Source organism: Pantherophis guttatus, chromosome 15 (assembly GCF_059756535.1).
Source record: "Pantherophis guttatus breed Tessera chromosome 15, ASM5975653v1, whole genome shotgun sequence".
NCBI classification, from domain to species: Eukaryota; Metazoa; Chordata; class Lepidosauria; order Squamata; family Colubridae; genus Pantherophis; species Pantherophis guttatus.
The window spans coordinates 4,200,001-4,218,121 of record NC_142077.1 but is presented as its reverse complement, the minus strand read 5'-3'; the positions used below and the strand labels follow the sequence as shown (position 1 = coordinate 4,218,121).

The following is an 18,121-nucleotide window of genomic DNA, read 5'->3' as shown; positions in this document are numbered from 1 at the left end:
GAAGGTCCCCGCCAAAGGGGTTGACGTGCAACTGTCATAAATAGAGTCACTTGCCGAGCGTCTGAATTTCGATCGTGTGACCCCCGGGGATGCTGCAACGGTCGTGTGAGAAACGATCGTACAGCGAGTCACTTTTTTTTGACGCTGTTGTGACTCTGAGCGGACGCTAAATGAACTGTTGTAAGCCAAGGACTACCGGTGTTCCTTCTAGGTCTTCATAGGCCAACTTGATGATGGGCTAGTAGCTTCGTGAAAATTTGCCAAGTTTTTGCCTGAGAACACTTACTCGGGTTACAGTTTTGGCCCAGACTCAAGTTTCTTTTATCTAACCATGGTCTTGATTGGGGCTCTTCCTGCTGTTCCTCAAAGTCACTCCTTCTGCCCATAACAGGTGCATAAAAAGAGTTATTCCAGCTAAAGAGCGTCATGCTACGTCCCAAAGAAGGCTCATCTAGCCCAGAAATTACGTTTCCACTGTAAGCCCCCAAGGAGGTGCCAACCGGAACAAAAACAGACAGGGCGAGCATGATTCAAATCCTTTGGTTTCACTGCAGTGTTCAAAACATGGAGAAAACCCCTGCAATCTCCCTCACGATCCCCAGCTCTCCAGCTTGCGTTGGAAGAGGCTTAGGAAAAACAAAAAATGTCCTGCGGCAGTTTTTTGCTTTATTGTCTTTTTGTGACAATAAAGGGACCCCAATGTTTGAAAGTTCAGCATCCTTTTTGCTGCCTAAGGCTCAACAGAATCCCATTCAAACTGCTTTTCTGTCTTTGATCCTCCTCCTGGTCGTTGTCGTTGTCGTCTTCTTCTTCTTCTTCTTCTTCTTCTTCTTCTTCTTCTTCTTCTTCTTCTTCTTCTTCTTCTTCTTTTCTTCTTTCTTCTTCTTCTTCTCCTCCGCCTCCTCCTCTCCCTCTTCCTCCTCCCTCTACCACATCCTCCTCCATCTCCTTTCTTTCTTCCTCCTCTTCTTCTCCTTCTCTTTTCCCTCTACCACCTCCTCCATCTCCTTTCTTTTTCTTCTCCTCTTCTCCCTCCTCCTCTTCCTCTCTCTACCTCCTCCATCTCCTTTCTTTCTTCCTTCCTCTTCTTCTGTTCTCCCTCTTCCTCCTCCCTCTACCACCTCTTCCATCTCCTTTCTTTCTTCCTCCTCTTCTTCTCCTCCTACTCCTTCCCTTCTCCCTCTTCCTCCTACCTCTACCACCCCCTCCTCCATCTCCTTTCTTTCTTCTTCATCTTCCTCTTCTTCTCCTTCTCCTCCTCCTCTCCTTCCTCCTCCTCCCTCTCCTCCTCCTCTCTCTCTCTCTCTCAAAGTGCACCCACATATGAATTAATCAACTTCCAGGAACTTTACTGCATGTATTTCTTCTTTTTTTCTTCTTCTTCTTCAAAATCCATCTTCTCTTATTTCGCTCCAGGCTACAGAAGCAGCGGGGAATTAAGAGAACAAGAACAAAATTAATTTCTTGCAGATGGAAAAGAAAAAGATGAGCCTAGAGGGGTAAAAATTATATTACAACGGCAACAGCAAAACATGTTTCGCGCGGAAAAAAAGTGCCCGCTTCATTCCTTGGCACCTCCAGCTGGGAAGACTCCAACTTGAAACCCCCCGGAGAGCATCAAAGCCTCTCTTGCTCTTAAAAAAGAAAAAAAGAAAAAAGGAGAACAAGAAAGTGCGTAAAAGAATATCAAAGTTTGCATCTGGCAAGGAAGACGCCTGTCAGCGCTTCGACGCTGGCATAGAGAGCAGAGGGGAGAGAGATAAGCTCTGAACTTTTGCCTGCTAAATCCCTTTGAAGTCGGGTTGTCGTGGAAATGAAGGGGGGGAAACATTCCTGGGAAATGACGAGACAAGAAGTCTGAAGAATGACTTGGAAGATAGCCAATGAGAAGCAGAGATTTGGGGATCGGAAAGGGAGGGATTGGGGGGGGCAAAAGGTCAGTCTTGTCCGCATCGAGTCATGATCCGGCGGCCGTGCTCAATTAAAGAAAAGATTTCCTTAAAGATTGGCAGTTTGGAAATTCATTTATTTTGAGATAGCATCGAAGTCTGACAACGCCTTGGGAAAGTCGTTGGGAAATGAGGTCTGCAATTTGAAACAGAAGCAGATCGCATCTCCTTAAGAGTGGGGACAATTGAGACAGAATTATATCCCAATTTAATCAGCATTAAGAGTAGTTTAACCTAATCTTGTGAAGTTTCTTCTCCGGCCTTCAAAGAAATCCAGTTTGACACCCCTGATTTAGGGTCTCCTGCTTGAATAGAGCAGACTCTATTCTGAGTCTGATTCCTTCCAACTCTGACGATGATGATGATGATGATGATGATGATGATGATGACGATGACTGTGGGTCCATCCTTCTGACTCGTCTGCCAAAGCTGGCTGCGGTGGACGCCCAATTAGTATTCCGTTCACACAGAGACCGATGAAAGACGACGGGTCAGGATTTACCGGCGCAGCATTTAGAAGGGAAAGCTACCAGGAACCTAAAGAGGACAATGCAAATCTCAGGCTTTTGAAAGCTGGGCTTAAGGCCAGACAACCCGAAAAGAGACCTCGTAAATCAGGTTACAGACAAGCTTGGGCTCTACAGCCGTTGCTTCAGCACCGTTGCTGTATCTCATGTCGAAATGAATTACACTCACACATACGCACCCTGAAAAGCTAAATATTCCAGAGGGACGGACACGAAGACGGAGAGGTTAAAAGAGAAGAGATTGATTTTCATCCGGAGTCCAAGACAGAACATTTCTTCCCCCTCAAAAAAAAAAAAGAAAGAAAAAGAAAAATGCCCAATCCATTTCTAGGGATTAGCGTTTAAACAGACAAAGCAATACAAGTTTGAATCTTTAAACAGCCTCTTCCTTTTTCTTTTATTTTGCTCCCCAAATGCTTAAAAATTCAGCGCAATCACTCCGATTTTGGCCTTGCGATACTATAAAGATTTTTTTAAAAAAATAAGATGTCTCACTTGTTCAATATGACTAGATATAGTATCCTGAATTCGATTTGTCAGAGGGAAAATGTTCTCTTCTGTCGTTTATGTGGCGGGGCGGAGCTGTTTTTCTTTTTCTTTCTTTTCTTTCTTTTATTTTATTATTTAACTGAAAAGACAGTGCCATGTCAGGATAACAATGCCAACAAAGCACAACCAGAGAGAGATCAATGATAAATAACATAAATGCTAATAACTATAACTATTACTGTGCTAACAGTAAATGCGATTTTTCTTTTTTTAAAATAAAGTTTCCCATCGTTGTATAATACTATTCACCTCTGTATTTCTCGGTGGCAGTTGAAGTGGTTGCGTTTACTTGATTTAGTGACCGAGTTTAAACATCGCCCTTCTCACTCGCATTCAGGGGTGGGCCGCTGAGATTTCGCAGGGGTTCGGGAGATCTTCTAGCTAAGATTCTGTGCAGTTCGGAGAACCCCCAAATCCCACTCCTGGCTGGCCCTGCCCACCCCTCCCCTCCCCTCCCAGGAGTCCCCATGCGGCCTGTTTTGGATGCAGGTAAAGGCAGGGCGCGTGCGGAGGCTCAGGGAGGGCAAACAACAGGCCTACTGGAAGTTCGGGAGGCGCCTCCGGAGCCTGGGGAGGCCGTTTTCACCCTCCTGGAAGCTCGAGAAAAGCCTCCGGAGCCCGGGGAGGGCAAAAACACCCCCCCTGTCATGGTGCAGGAAACTAAGCCACACCCACCATGGCCACGCCCACCCAGCAACTGGGCAGAGAACCCCTTGCTAAAAATTTTGAAGCCCACCCCTGCTCGCATTGTGAGATACTCCTAAAAATGGGAGAGAGATACTAATCTAGAGTTTTCCGCTCCCAGCCACAAAGGATTCTGCAGTTACTGGAGGGCATTGGAGACTGGGGGCAAAAGGATGGTATAATGATTGAGCTATGTTGTAATGCTTTATCTTTATTCTCTTCTTCTGGGCTCACCCCCTGTCATTTTCATGTTCATTTCACGCCCGCCTCCAGATGGCAATATGGGACTGTTCCTGGAACCAGGTCTTCCCTCTTTCCAAACAATTATTTTTTTTTGGGAAGCCTTTCAACCAGCGTGCCTCGATCTTGGCAGCTTGAAGACGTGTGGACTTCAACTCCCAGAATTCCCCAGTCAGCGATGCTGGGCTGGGGAAATTCTGAAAGTTGATACCCACACGTTTTCGAATTGCAGAGGTTGACAAACATCGCTCTAAGGTCATCTAGTCAACAGAATAACAGAGTTGGAAGGGATCTTGGAGGTCTTCTACTCCAACCCCCTGCCCCCTATATCCGTTCCAAGTGGCTGCCCAGTTTCTTAAAAACTTCCAGTGTTGGAGCATTCACAACTTCTGGAGGCAAGTTGTTCCACGGATTAATTGTTCTCACTGTCAGGAAATTTCTCCTTAGTTCTAGGTTGCTTCTCTCCTTGATTAGTTTCCATCCGTTGCTTCTTGTTCCAGCCTCAGAATAGGGTAGAATAGCTTGACTCCCTTCTCTGGGGCAGCCCCTGCGATATTGGAAGACTGCTACTATGTCACTCCTGGTCGTTCAAGGAATGGGCTGATATGGCACCCTTGATTTGATGCAAGCGCCATCCTTCAGGAACGGCATATTAAAAAGCAGAAACATCTGCTTTGGCCAACAAAGCATCGTATAGTCCTTGCTAGGGTTTCCCCGTCGAAATGTGGGGCTGTGAGAGTTGGGACCAGGAGGAAGGCTGCGCGCCGAAGAATTGATGCTTTCAAATTTGTGATGTTGGAGAAGACTCGTGAAGCGTCCCTTGGACCGCAAGGAGACCATATCAGTCAATCCTAAAGAGGAATCAACCCTGGCTGTTCTTTGGAAGGAGAGATCCTGAAGCTGGAGAATCAGATACTTGGGTCACCGAACGAGAAGAGGGGATTCACTGGGAAAGACCCTGATGTTGGGGAAGATGGAAGGAGAATAGAATGGGATGGGATGGGATGGGATGGGATGGGATAGGATAGGATAGGATAGGATAGGATAGGATAGGATAGGATAGGATAGGATAGGAATAGGAATAGGAATAGGAATAGGAATACAGAAAGAATGGAATGGAATAGAATAGAATAGAATAGAATAGAATAGAATAGAATAGAATAGAATAGAATAACAGAGTTGGAAGGGACCTTGGAGGTCTTCTAGTCCAGCCCCCTGCTTAGGCAGGAAACCCCACACCACTTCAGACAAATGGTTATCCAAACATCTTCTTAAAAACTTCCAGTGTTGGAGCATTCACAACTTCTGGAGGCAAGTTGTTCCACGGGTTAATTGTTCTCACAGTCAGGAAATTTCTCCTTAGTTCTAAGTTGCTTCTCTCCTTGGTTAGTTTCCACCCATTGCTTCTTGTCCTGCCCTCAGGTGCTTTGGAGAATAGCTTGACTCCCTCTTCTTTGGGGCAGCCCCTGAGATATTGGAAGACTGCTATCATGTCTCCCCTAGTCCTTCTTTTCATCAAACTAGACATACCCAGTTCCTGCAACCGTTCTTCATATGTTTTAGTCTCCAGTCCCCTAATCATCTTTGTTGCTCTTCTTTGCACTCTTTCTAGAGTCTCCACATCTTTTTTACATCGTGGCGACCAAAACTGGATGCAGTACTCCAAGCGTAGCCTTACCAAGACCTTATAAAGTGGTCTCAACACTTCACCTGATCTTGATTCTATCCCTCTGTTGATGCAGCCCAGAACTGTGTTGGCTTTTTTGGCAGCTGCCGCACACGGCTGGCTCCTATTGAAGTGATTGTCCACTAGGACTCCAAGATCCTTCTCACAGTTACTACTGGATAAGGGGAAGGACAGAGGATGAGATGATTAAATAGTCTCATGCAGGCAGTTGGCATGGATTTGGCCAGACTCGGGGAGACATTAGAGGACGAAGGGGCCTGGTGGTGCTGTGGTCCATGGGGCTGCGAAGAGTCCGACACAACTCAGCCAATTGAACAACACTAAAACTATCCTTCAGAACAACAGAGAAATTAATTCAGTCAGCGAAGTGGCCTCCAGCACATTATGTGCTGAAACTGGCTTTACGCCTAACTAGAATTAAACCAGGTGCCTCCTCCAGTCTGAGAAAGAAGCGTGGGCCGACAAGAATTTTGTTTTCATCCTCCTGCCCCCAGAGGGACCATGCCTGATGGCGGCTAGAGGACCAATTTCCAGGAATGACCTCATGAGTTAGACAGGTTTATGGGAAGCGTGGTATTGTCCGTGTACGAGAGAGGAAATATTAAGAGGTCTCTGGAGGAATTGGAAGTCCCACTCATGGCGTAAGGATGCATCCGTTCTTTGAGCAGCTGCTCTCAAGGTCTGGACCGTAGCGAAGGAGGCTTCCTTCGAAACCTCTTTCATGGCAAGAGTTGGAAGGACGTCGTGTTAACGGCTGTCAGGCCAGCTCAAAAGGAGGCTTCAGATGTTTAGGCCATGACGCAAGCAATGACATCTGGAGAACATGCTGACCCGTGTCGGAATAGAGGTATTAGTGGGCAAAAGGCTGCTCCAGATCCTGGAGAAGAAGTGGAATTAAGTAGGCGTTGGATTACGCTCATCCATAGCTACGTCCCCAGTAACCACTCAGTGACTATCACTTTGATAAAGTCCTGATCCCCGGATGGTTAGTTGGCACAACAATGTTGAATGATAGCAGAAGATGCCCTAAATCAGCGCTCCCCCCAATCTTTTGGGCACAGCCTGGTTGCATGGCTCGGTTGCTGGACTGGGGGTTGGGGACCCCTGCCCTAAATTACTGCCTGGGAAATCTCTTGGATTCATCCTTTCACACGCTGGTCCTGAGCCTCCATCAGTATTCCAGAGAGCCAAGCTTAACTTTCCATGTTCAGGGAGACTAGAGTACTGAAGGCTATCTCTTTTCTCTCCTCCCTCTTCTCTCTCTCTCTCTCTCTCTCTTCCTCCCTCTTTCTGTTCTCTCTCCTCCCTTTCTCTGTTCTCTCCCTCCCTCCCTCCTCCTTCTCTCTCCCCTTTCTCTCTTCTCTCTCACCTCTCCTCTTTCTCTTTCTCTCTTCTCTCTCTCCCACCCTCCCTCTCCTCTCTCTCTCTCCCCCTCCCTTTCTGTTCTCTCTCCTCCCTTTCTCTCTGTTCTATCCCTCCCTCCCTCCTCCTCTCTCCCCTTTCTCTCTTCTCTCACCTCTTTCTCTCTTTTCTCTCTCCCTTTCTTTCTCTCTCTTCTCTCTCACCCTCCCTCCCTCTCTCTCTCTCTTCTCTCTCTCTCTCCCACCCTCTCTTTCTCTCCCCACACTTTCCCCTACCCTTTTTTTTCCCTTGGAAGATTGGAAACATTATGCAAAGACGGTAAGGAACAAATCTCTTTGCTCATGGACCAACCGCCCCTGGCGAAGGCAGAAGAGCGGTTGTTATCATCTGCAGAAGATGTTCAGCCCAGGAGGGAGGAGAGGCTGCATTGCCGGCGCTGCGTGCAGAAATCAACTCTTTCCTTCCCACCAGCTGAGCGTGCTCGCTTCACAGTCTTGTTTTTCCTTTTCTCGTTTCTTTCTCTCTTTCGAAACCTCTTCTCCCACTGCTCTCATTACTGGCCAGAGACAGGGAACTTGGAATGAGCTAGCTGATTAATTTTGCAACTTTATGCCCTTCAAAGCAAATATTTCCCCGGGACAGCTGGCTCGACAGTCTCAGCATTGCCATGCAAAAGAATTGGAGAGGTTGGGAGGATGCAGCCGTGCCAGCATCTCCAATGCATCCCTCTCCTGTCCCATCGATGTTCCAAAAGGGGAAAGGCTCACAAGTATCTTTCTTTGACCTCTCTGGAGGAGGAGGAGGAGAATAATCTTGCAAAAAATGGAAGCATCTGCTGGGTTCGACAAAGGAGGAATGCACGAATAAGCCAAAGCTATCCGGGACCCTGTTCCAAAGGAATGGATCAGTGGTGAAATCCACATTTTTTTACTACCGGTTCTGTGTCCGTGGCTTGGTGGGCGTGGTGTGGCTTGGTAGGTGTGGAAGGAGAAGTATACTGCAAAATCTCCATTCCCACCCCACTCCAGGGGAAGGATACTGCAAAATGCCCATTCCCTCCCCACTCCTGGGGGAAGGATATTGCAAAATCTCCATTCCCAACCCATTCTGGGGCCAGCCAGAGGTGGTATTTGCCGGTTCTCCGAACCGCTCAAAATTTCCGCTACCGGTTCTCCAGAACCTGTCAGAACCTGCTGGACTTCACCCCTCGAATGGATCCATAATCAAGTAAGACCACACCTAGAATCCTGCATCCAGTTTTGGTCCCCACACTATAAAAAAAAGATGTTGAGACTCTAGAAAGAGTGCAGAGAAGAGCAACCAGGATGATGAGGGGTCTGGAGGCTCAAAGATACAATGAACCATTGCAGGAACTGGGCCTGGCTAGTCTAGTGAAGAGAAGGACCAGGGGAGACATGATAGCAGTCTTCCAATATTTGAGGGGCTGCCCCAGAGAGGAGGAAGGGGGTCAACCTATTTTCCAAAGCACCCGAAGGCCAGACAAGGAACAACGGATGGAAACTGATCAAGGAGAGATTCAACCTGGGAATAAGGAGAAATTGTCTGACAGTGAGAACAATCAACCGATGGAACAGGAGTTGCTTTCAGAAGTTGTGGGAGCTTCATCACTGGAAGCTTTCAAGACGAGACCGGACTGCCATCTGTTGAAATCCGCCAGGCTTAAAGTTGCCAAGGTTGAAGTCCCCTGTTCTAGCTAGAAGATCAATTTATTGTACAACTAGAATTAAGTCTGGTTTGTTGGGTTGGTCTCTCTCCCTAGAGCAGGGATCGGCAACCTTAAACACTCAAAGAGCCCCAAAGGTCCTAACCGGAAGCCTCCATTCAATTATGGAGTCGACCGGAAGTCCGATTCCCCCACCATAGAGTCTCCTCCTAGCGCGGGGGATCTTTTTTCCTCTACCTGTCCTAACCGAAAGCCTTATCAATTGTGGAGCCGACCAGTGACAGGGAGCCGCAGCAGAGGGATAAAAGAGCCACATGCGGCTCCAGAGCCACACAGGTTGCCAACCCCTGGGCTAGCCCAACAGGCTGTTCCCACTGTGATTGCCCAGTCGTGGAAGGGAAGTTCACCAGCAGATGTATTGAGCAAAGCATCCTCTGAGGCAGAGCTCTCCAACTGGTCCAGGAAGAGGAAAGTTAAAAATAAACTGTAAAAGAGCTATTTTGCTCAGAACTTGAGTTTCAGCCCAAAAGGAAACATTAGGGAGAAACCTGGGTGTGGATGGGACATTCATCCATGGAGACAGGATATCTCGTCAACATCTCGTCGGCGCTTGTTCCAAAGTTGAGACTTTTTATTCATTTGCTGGCCTGGGCATCTTCAGGATGTCCTATTCAGTCGTTCTTCTCTTGCCTGGAATTGGGGGTTCTTTCTACCCTGTTTCCCCGAAAATAAGACATCCCCTGATAATAAACCCAATCGGGCTTTTGAGCGCATGCGTTAAAATAAGCCTCCCCCCCTGAAAATATTTAAATGCAGAGCTCCATGCGCCCCAAAATAATAAGACCTCCCCGAAAATAAGGCCAAGCACTTATTTCAAGGTTCAAAAAAAATATGACAGGGCCTTATTTTCGGGGAAACACGGTGTTTCTTTTAGGTGCTCACTCCAAATTGCACTGCTTGTCTCGTGTAGTCAAAAAAGCCCCTGAAGGCAGACAAGAAGCAATGGGTGGAAACTAACCAAGGAGAGAAGCGACTTAAAAACTAAGGAGAAATTTCCTGACAGTGAGAACAATTAACCAGTGGAACTCCTTGACACCAGAAATTGTGGGTGCCCCATCACTGGAGGTTTCTAAGAAGAGACTGGACAGCCATTCGTCCCTTTCAACTCTCATTCTGTTATTCTTAGTGCAATTTAAAAAGTCCAACGAATTTAAAAAATGGTATCATTTTAGTTAGTGTCTTAAGAAAAGACATTATCTAGGCAGACGTGGATATGAGGGGCGCGGGTGTCCCCCTCTGTAGATTTACATGGCCATGTTTGGGAAGTGTTTGTAATCTGGTGACATCCAAGGCTGTTTGCATTTATTTTTTTCGTTTTTGTTCCTGCGCTTTGCTGAACGGTTTGCAGATAACTTTATCTTGGGATAACCGGCTATTATCTCCTACAAAATAAACAAACGGATCAGCCGGGGCTGAATAAATAAAACCAGCTTCAAATGCCTCCAAATTAGCTCATTAGCTTGGGGGAAATAACAGCATGATAGAAGCTGTAACGCCAATGGAAGATAACCCAAGGAGAGGGATAAATCAGGGTTGAATTTCAGCCCTCGGCTTCAAGCTGAATCTACGGGTCAGGAGTTGGGGTTTCTCAAGAGATTTTGGGGGGGAGCTCTCTCCGAGACGCTAAACTTTTTCATGGCCTCTCCATCCCAGAAAAACAGATGTCTACTTTTCTGAGCCACTGAGCGGTGGCTCAGTAGCTAAGATGCTGGGCTTGTCGATCGAAAGGTCGGCAGTTCAGCGGTTCGAATCCCTAGTGCCACATAACGGGGTGAGCTCCCATTACTTGTCTCAGCTCCTGCGAACCTAGCAGTTCGAAAGCGCGTAAAAAATGCAAGTAGAAAAACAGGGACCATCTTTGGTGGGAAGGGTACAGCGTTCCATGCGCCTTTGGCGTTGAGTCATGCCAGCCACATGGCCATGGAGACGTCTTCGGACAGCACTGGCTCTTCGGCTTTGAAACGGAGATGAGCACCGCCCCCTCGAGTCAGGAACGACTAGCACATATGTGCGAGGGGAACCTTTACCTTACTTTTCTCCCAATTTCCTCCATGTATTAAGATTTATTGCTAATGTTGTTGTGGCTATTATTGCTATCTTGGAAAGTCAAGGACAGAGAAATAAAGCTGGACCAGGCTGGAAATAACAGGATGGATTCTGACATTCCAGAGCTCTCAGTGTTTTGATTTTTTTCCTTCCCAGCTCCCACACGGGTGACGTCTTGCACCGTTTCCTCCTACAATTGCAGTGCAAATTGGTTGATAAGCTTCCTCGTTGATTGACGGGTTCAGATTTCAACTTGAATGCTTCATCGTGTCCCACAGCTCTCCGTGAATTGGGGAGGGGGAAGGGCTTGTGTGGCTGGGGGAGAACTTACTTTTAGAACTTTTAGAATGGATGGAACCTTATCAGAGAGAGAATTAAGGAGAAATTTCCTAGAATTAAGGGAAAATAGCAATAGCACTTAGACTTATATACCGCTTCACAGTGCCTTTACAGCCCTCTCTAAGCAGTTTATAGAGTCAGCATGTTGCCCCCCAACAATCTGGGTCCTCATTTTACCAACCTCGGAAGGATGGAAGGCTGACAATATCCTGACAATGAGAACAATTAATCAGTGGAACAGCCTGCCTCCAGAAGTTATGGGTGCTCCATCGCTGGAGGTTTTTAAGAAGAGATTGGACAAACATTTCTCCAGGATGGTATAAGGTCTCCCGCTTGGGCAGGGGATTTTATTTATTATTTAAACTTGGATTGGACTAGAAGACCTCCAAGGTCCTTTCCAACTTTGTTATTCTGTAATTATTCATATCTAAGGACACAATGGCTCAGTGACTAAGATGCTAATCTTGTCGATTGAAGGTTGGCAGTTCGGTGGTTCGAATCCCGAGTGCTGCATAATGGGGTGAGCTCCCGTGACTTGTCCCAGCTTCTGCCAACCTAGCAGTTCAAAAGCACGTTAAAAAAAAATGCGAGTAGAAAAATAGGGATCACCTTTGGTGGGAAGGGAACAGTGTTCGTGCGCCTTTGGCGTTGAGTCATGCCGGCCACATGACCACGGAGACGTCTTCGGACAGCGCTGGCTCTTCGGCTTTGAAACGGAGATGAGCACTGCCCCCTAGAGTCGGGAACGACTAGCACCTTTGTGCAACGGGAACCTTTACCTTTAATTATTCAGTAAAGGAAAATATTTGTAGCACAGGTTTGAAACAAGGGGTGCTTGGGGCTCTCCGAGCTTGGTTGTTTTCGTGCAGAGATTCCATGACCAAACTAGGGAACATCATCAGTGCTAGTAAGGCCATGATTTTCTAGAAATTAAGTTTCATACTTTGAGAATGGTTCTCATCTAGCCAACATTTCATGGTTGTTTTTGAACTACCCAAAAGCCACTCTCTGCTGTTCAGAGGAACAGGATCCTGGATCACGGAAGCCTTTTTTAAAAGAAACATGCTTCACCGTTACCATTTTCAAAATCATGATCAGAAATTCAAAATGTATGGTGGCAGATTCGGATTTTTATTTTCTCCGAGTTTTGCCAGACAACCGACATTGAAGTTTGATATGCCACGGGGATTCATATCATGCATCAAAACCTTGGGGGAAGAGTTTGTTCATCAATTCAAATCCGGATTCTGCAAAATCGTCTCCTTTTGAAAAATAAAAAAACCAGCCACCTTCTAAATATAAAACTCCTTCTAAAATAAGAAAAACATTTCTAAAGTCATCTTTGCAAGCCATGTTCCAATTTCACAGCTGAGTTAAGCTTGAAAATCTGTTTTTTTGGGGGTTTTTTTTTTTTGCTCTTGTAGGCCTGTATAGCTTTGTTTTCCGAGTCCTTCAATCCTCTCCCGGTGGTTCAGATTGAATAGGAACAACATATTCCTGCTTTATCCCTCTTCATCTATTCTCTTGTCTGGTGAATTCAAGGCAAGGGGGAGATGAAGCTTTGCCAAGGGCCCTTATGTACTTGTGACTGTCACATTTGCGAGGATATGTGCAAGATCCCCAAAGATTATTTTTCCCCCTTCGTTCGCAAGTCGAGAAAGCGTTAAGAAGATGCAAATGTAACCCAGGGCAGACTTTATCTAAAGATGCTTAGCTCTTAAAATCCTCTATCATTACCTACTCTTAATCTCTTGTAAGCACCTGGCTGGGGAAAAAAAAAAGAAAAGGAATATCATAAATAAATTAGCCTTGCTAGAGATGACAGCGACATGAAACTTTCCTCCACTGATTGGGCGCTAAGGGAGGCAGAATCCCGTTTTCAAATCCATCAGCTCAGACGATCCACCGTCGCCCCTCAAAAAAAAACATTGGAAGCGGCAAACCAATTTATTTAATGAGGACCGAGGGACACCAATGGTCAGAGTTTGGAGCAGAGTTGGGAGAAGACAAACATCTGAAGGAGATTGGGGTATAGCAGTGGTTGCGAACCTTTTACGCAAAAAGTGCCAAACGGGCACGCACTTTGCATGCGTGCATGCCATCCGCGCTAACATGTAGCTCCTCCCTTGTGCACGGCTCCCCCTGTGCGCTGCGCACGCAATTGCACCATCTGCAAATGTGCGTGGTTTTCGCACGCGCAATGCACCCATGCGAACGCCGACTGCGCAAGCGTTCGCTGCAAGCAAGTACTCTCGTGTGCCTGGGCAAATGCGCACGGCTGCGCAGGAGAGCTCTGAGGACCAGCTGGGTCCCCTGAATTGCACGCATGCGCACTGGAGGCCCGAACACCAGCTGGGGCACGTGTGCATGCACAGCTGCAGGAGAGTTGGGCGACAGCTCGTGTGCCCGGAAGGATGGCCACCTCGGGCATGCGTGCCATAGGTTCGCCATCATGGATGTATATAGCCTTGATGGACAGAAGGAAGATCCTTCACTATGGCAACGATTAGATAAACGTGGGTTGAGCCCATACCAGGAAAGAGATTTACGGGATCGTCACAGACATCCCTCCCTTCCCCCCCATCTTCTTTCATGAAGATGAAAGGAGAAGGAGAAGAAGCCTGCATATTTTGCAAGATTCAGTTATTACAGCTGTTCTAATAAAAGTAGCTTTTAGGTCCCGCACGGCGGCTGTTTGTCTGGTCTACCTTATAAGGCTGACAGATCCAGTTAAAGATGCCGGCTTATGCATCTAGAGTCTTAAATTGGAATGCCCTAAATTAACCATTAGCTGCCTAAGACACGGCTACTCACATCTCTTCCTGGAATGTGTCTGCTTCTTTTTTTTCAAAAATTCACAGCCCTTCTTGGTAATCCTTATCTCTGTATGTGTGTGTTTGAGAGGGGGGGAGAGGGAGGGAGGGAGGGAGGGAGGGAGGGAGAGAGAGAGAGAGAGAGAGAGAGAGATTCCACTATCCCTTTTTATTTCTTCTCAAAATTATTTCTTCTCAAAATTATTGTAAAGGTAAAGGTTCCCCTCGCACATACGTGCTAGTCGTTCCTGACTCTAGGGGGCGGTGCTCATCTCCGTTTCAAAGCCGAAGAGCCAGCACTGTCCGAAGACGTCTCCGTGGTCATGTGGCCGGCATGACTCAACGCCAAAGGCGCACGGAACGCCGTTACCTTCCCACCAAAGGTGGTCCCTATTTTTCTACTTGCATTTTTTACGCGCTTTCGAACTGCTAGGTTGGCAGAAGCTGGGACAAGGAACGGGAGCTCACCCCGCTACGCGGTGGTGCTAGGGATTCGAACCGTTGAACTGCCAACCTTTCGATCGACAAGGTCAGTGTCTTAGCCCCTGAGCCACCGCGTCCCTTTTCAAAATTATTGAGGTTATCCCATAACTTAGAAGGAAAGGCAAGGAAATCAGAATTTCTTTCTCTGAAAAGAGAAAGACTGAGGCCCAAGGAAAAATGCAAACTAAAAACTCCAGATTTTATGATGTCTCTAATCTTCCCAAGACAGGTGCATTTTTTTTTTTAAGTGTTATGAATAGCCTGGATGTTATTCCATTGTTTTTAGTGCTTTCTCTCAACAGTTTATATTCTGGCTCAGCCGAGCCGGCCTTTACTTAGCATTTAAATGGCATCATTAATCCCAGAGGCGACTGTTTCCAACTTTTCTTCCTTGTCACTTCTGATCCGCCCCTCTTCCCTCATAAAATTATGGACAAAGCAAAGCCTCTTCTCCAATTCCGTCCGTGAAAAGCTGAGCTCTTGAGATTCTGGGGCTTGCGGCCAAAATGGAGAACGGCAAAGAAAACCTTGGCTGTCGGTTCTCGCGAACGCGTTTTCTACATCCGTCTGGATTCCTTCTTTGTTTTTGAGACGAGCCTTTTGCTGGCCTGCTGGCTGAGGAGCATCTGGCAAGTTATAATCCCAGCACATCTGGAGGACACCAGATTTGGGGAAACATCTTGATTTCCTGCGTCGGGATCCAAGAAGTCTCTCTGACTTGGCATTTTGTGCATAACTTCACAAAATAAGTTCAGGATTTCCCCACCCTTCGATAATATTTCAGAATCATCAGTTTCGCCAGAGTTGGTTGGGAGGGGAAGAGAGTTCGTCCTTGTTATCTGGTCCTGTACTTTGTCAAAAAAAAAAACAGCAGCGGTAAGTTTGTAAAACAAAAACACCATGCCCAAAACGATTGCTGGGTTCCAAATACTTTCTCTCCGGAGTTCAACTCAGGACAACAAATGCATAAATTCACAAATGTTAAGGTTTTTTTTCCTAGCGGGTTTTGTTCTGAAGCGAGACCGCCTCAAGAGTTAACAGAAGGACCAAAATAGATCTCACGAAGCCTTAAAAACAACCAGTCACCTTAATAATTAAAGTTCTACAGACTTCGATGCTTGTTTTTTTTCTCTCTCTCTCCCCGAGAAACGACCCATCACTTGACACAGAACAATTACATGGAAACCATGTAATTAAGCAGACAATGTTGGGTACCCCCCTCCTTTCTCTCTTTCTTTCTCACTCCCTGCAATTAGTTTCTCCAATATTACAGAGGAGGTTATGTCGTTCCTTCTTGGAGTCGTCTTCAAATTCGAAATTTAAAAATAAAATGCCCCCCAAAGTCTTGACTAGATTTCCTATCTATCTATCTATCTATCTATCTATCTATCTATCTATCTATCATCTATCTATCTATCTATCTATCTATCTATCTATCTATCTACCTATCTATGTATCTATCTCTATCTAATATATCTATATCTATCTATCTATCTATCTATCATCTATCTATCTATCTATCTCTATCTAATATATCTATATCTATCTATCTATCTATCTCTAATATATCTATATCTATCTATCTATCTATCTATCTATATCTATCTATCTATCTCTATCTAATATATCTATCTATCTATCTATCTCTATCTAATATATCTATATCTATCTATCTATCTATCTATCTATCTCTATCTAATATATCTATATCTATCTATCTATCTATCTATCTATCTATCTATCTATCTATCTCTATCTAATATATCTATATCTATCTATCTATCTATCTATCTATCTATCTATCTATCTATCTATCTATCTACTTGCTTTCTGTTCCAGGACAAAACTTCAATGTTCAGATCAGTTTGACTTCTGGACTCAGAATCTTTCCAAAATGTTTAGAAGTAACCTTTACCATGTGGATGTCTTCCAGACAACCTGAACTTCCTTCAACCCACAGGCAACCAGCCGCACATGCTTTAATGTGATTGTGATCATTGTATTATTGAGGAACGGTTCCTATCATGTCAATTTCTTCCTGGAAAGGGCTTTTTTTGAAGTGGTTTCCCATTGCTTTTAGTTGGACGTCTCCTGGGGCCCCTCCGTCCAGCGTTAAGCAGATCAGAATAGTTAGTTTATTAAACTAACCTGAGTGGCATATTAAAGAGCCTGAGTGGCGTAGGAGGCTAATGCCTCCTACTAAGGCAGCATTTAACATCCAGCTGCCTGCAATTACTGCGAGTTCAATTCTCCCCAGGCTCAAGGTCGACTCAGCCTTCCATCCTTTCTAAGGTGGGTGAAATGAGGACCCAGTTTGTGGGGGCAATAAATTGACTTTATATAAATATACAAAAGTAGGAAGGCTATTGCTTAACGCATTGTAAGCCGCCCTGAATCTCCGGATAAGGGCGGCATATAAATCAAATTTTTTTACAAAAATTAAATTAAGAATAGAATAGAATAGAATAGAATAGAATAGAATAGAATAGAATAGAATAGAATAGATGAAGACCCAGATTGTTGGGGGCAAGGAGCTGTCCTCTGTAAACCGCTTAGAGAGGGCTGAGAAGCACTTTGAAGCGGTATATAAGTCTAAGGGCTATTGCTATATTAAGACCACAAATGAGCCCAGCATTTCTGAAAGATGATCAGGGGACTGGAGGCTAAAACATTGCAGGAACTGATATGTCTAAATCTAGTGAAGAAAAGGACCAGGGGAGACACGATAGCAGTCTTCCAATATTTGAGGGGCTGCCCTATACAAAGAAGAGGGGGTCAACCTATTCTCCAAAGCACCTGAGGGCAGGACAAGAAGCAACGGGTGGAAACTCATCAAGGAGAGAAGCAACTTAGAACTAAGGAGAAATTTCCTGACAGGGAGAATAATTAATCAGTGGAACGACTTGCCTCCAGAAATTGTGGGTGCTCCAACACTGGAAGTTTTGAAGAAGAGATCGGACAACCATTTGTCTGAAATGGTATCGGGCCATGATGGCGAACCGTTGGCACGCGTGACACAAGTGGCACGCAGCGCCCTCTCTGTGGACACGCCAGCCGTCGCCCCAGTTCAGCTCCGCCACACATGCGCACGTGCCTCCTGGGTCTCTGCTGTGCATGCATGGGGGCGGGGCAGATGCATGGGGGCCGTGCGCGCATTGCATTTTGGGGGTGGGGGTCGGGCGTGCACGTGCGCTTTGGCCACTCAATCCAGAAAACGTTAGCCATCACTGGTCTAGGGCTTCCTGCCTGAGCAGGGGGTTGGTCCCCCCAAAGTCCCTGCTAGCTCTGTAATTCTGTTATGACTGTCATCGCATCGCCCAAAATCATGTCATATTTTCTTTTCCCCTTCCCCCCCCCCATTTTTGGAAAGGTTTCCAGGCAACGAGGGATAAATGTTTGGTTCAGTAAATATTTAGAGAATAACACGCAGCCCATGAGTAGGTGAAATTCTCTTTCCTCGCCAAACTGGGTGCATTTATCCGGGATCCTGCTTCGTGTTTGTCGGATGAAGTAAACAGAGGTTCCTTTTATAGAATCCCGCAGAGGAGAAAGCGCTGTTTTCTAATCAAAAAGCATCTCACCCCCTTCCTCTAATTGCATCATCCGGCGGAGGCGGACAGTAAACTGGTCCTTTCAAGGCCAAAATATGACCCAAATAAACTCTAGAACAGATGCTTTTTTTCTTCTTCTCTGTAAAA

General features: G+C 45.9%; 1 protein-coding gene across 3 annotated transcripts in view; it reads right to left on the bottom strand.

Annotated features, from left to right (window-relative positions):
* Positions 1–18,121, bottom strand: part of LOC117675850 (uncharacterized) — a 133,545-nt gene that overhangs the window by 47,180 nt on the left and 68,244 nt on the right. The window contains exon 8 of one of the 3 annotated variants that reach the window (XR_015730069.1): positions 14,611–15,273. The exons of 1 other annotated variant lie outside the window; for it this stretch is intronic. The gene's annotated coding sequence lies outside the window, so the exon portion shown is untranslated. Of the gene's footprint in view, positions 1–14,610; positions 15,274–18,121 lie in introns of those variants that run through there. One more of the 3 variants, XR_015730068.1, reaches the window with a different exon arrangement.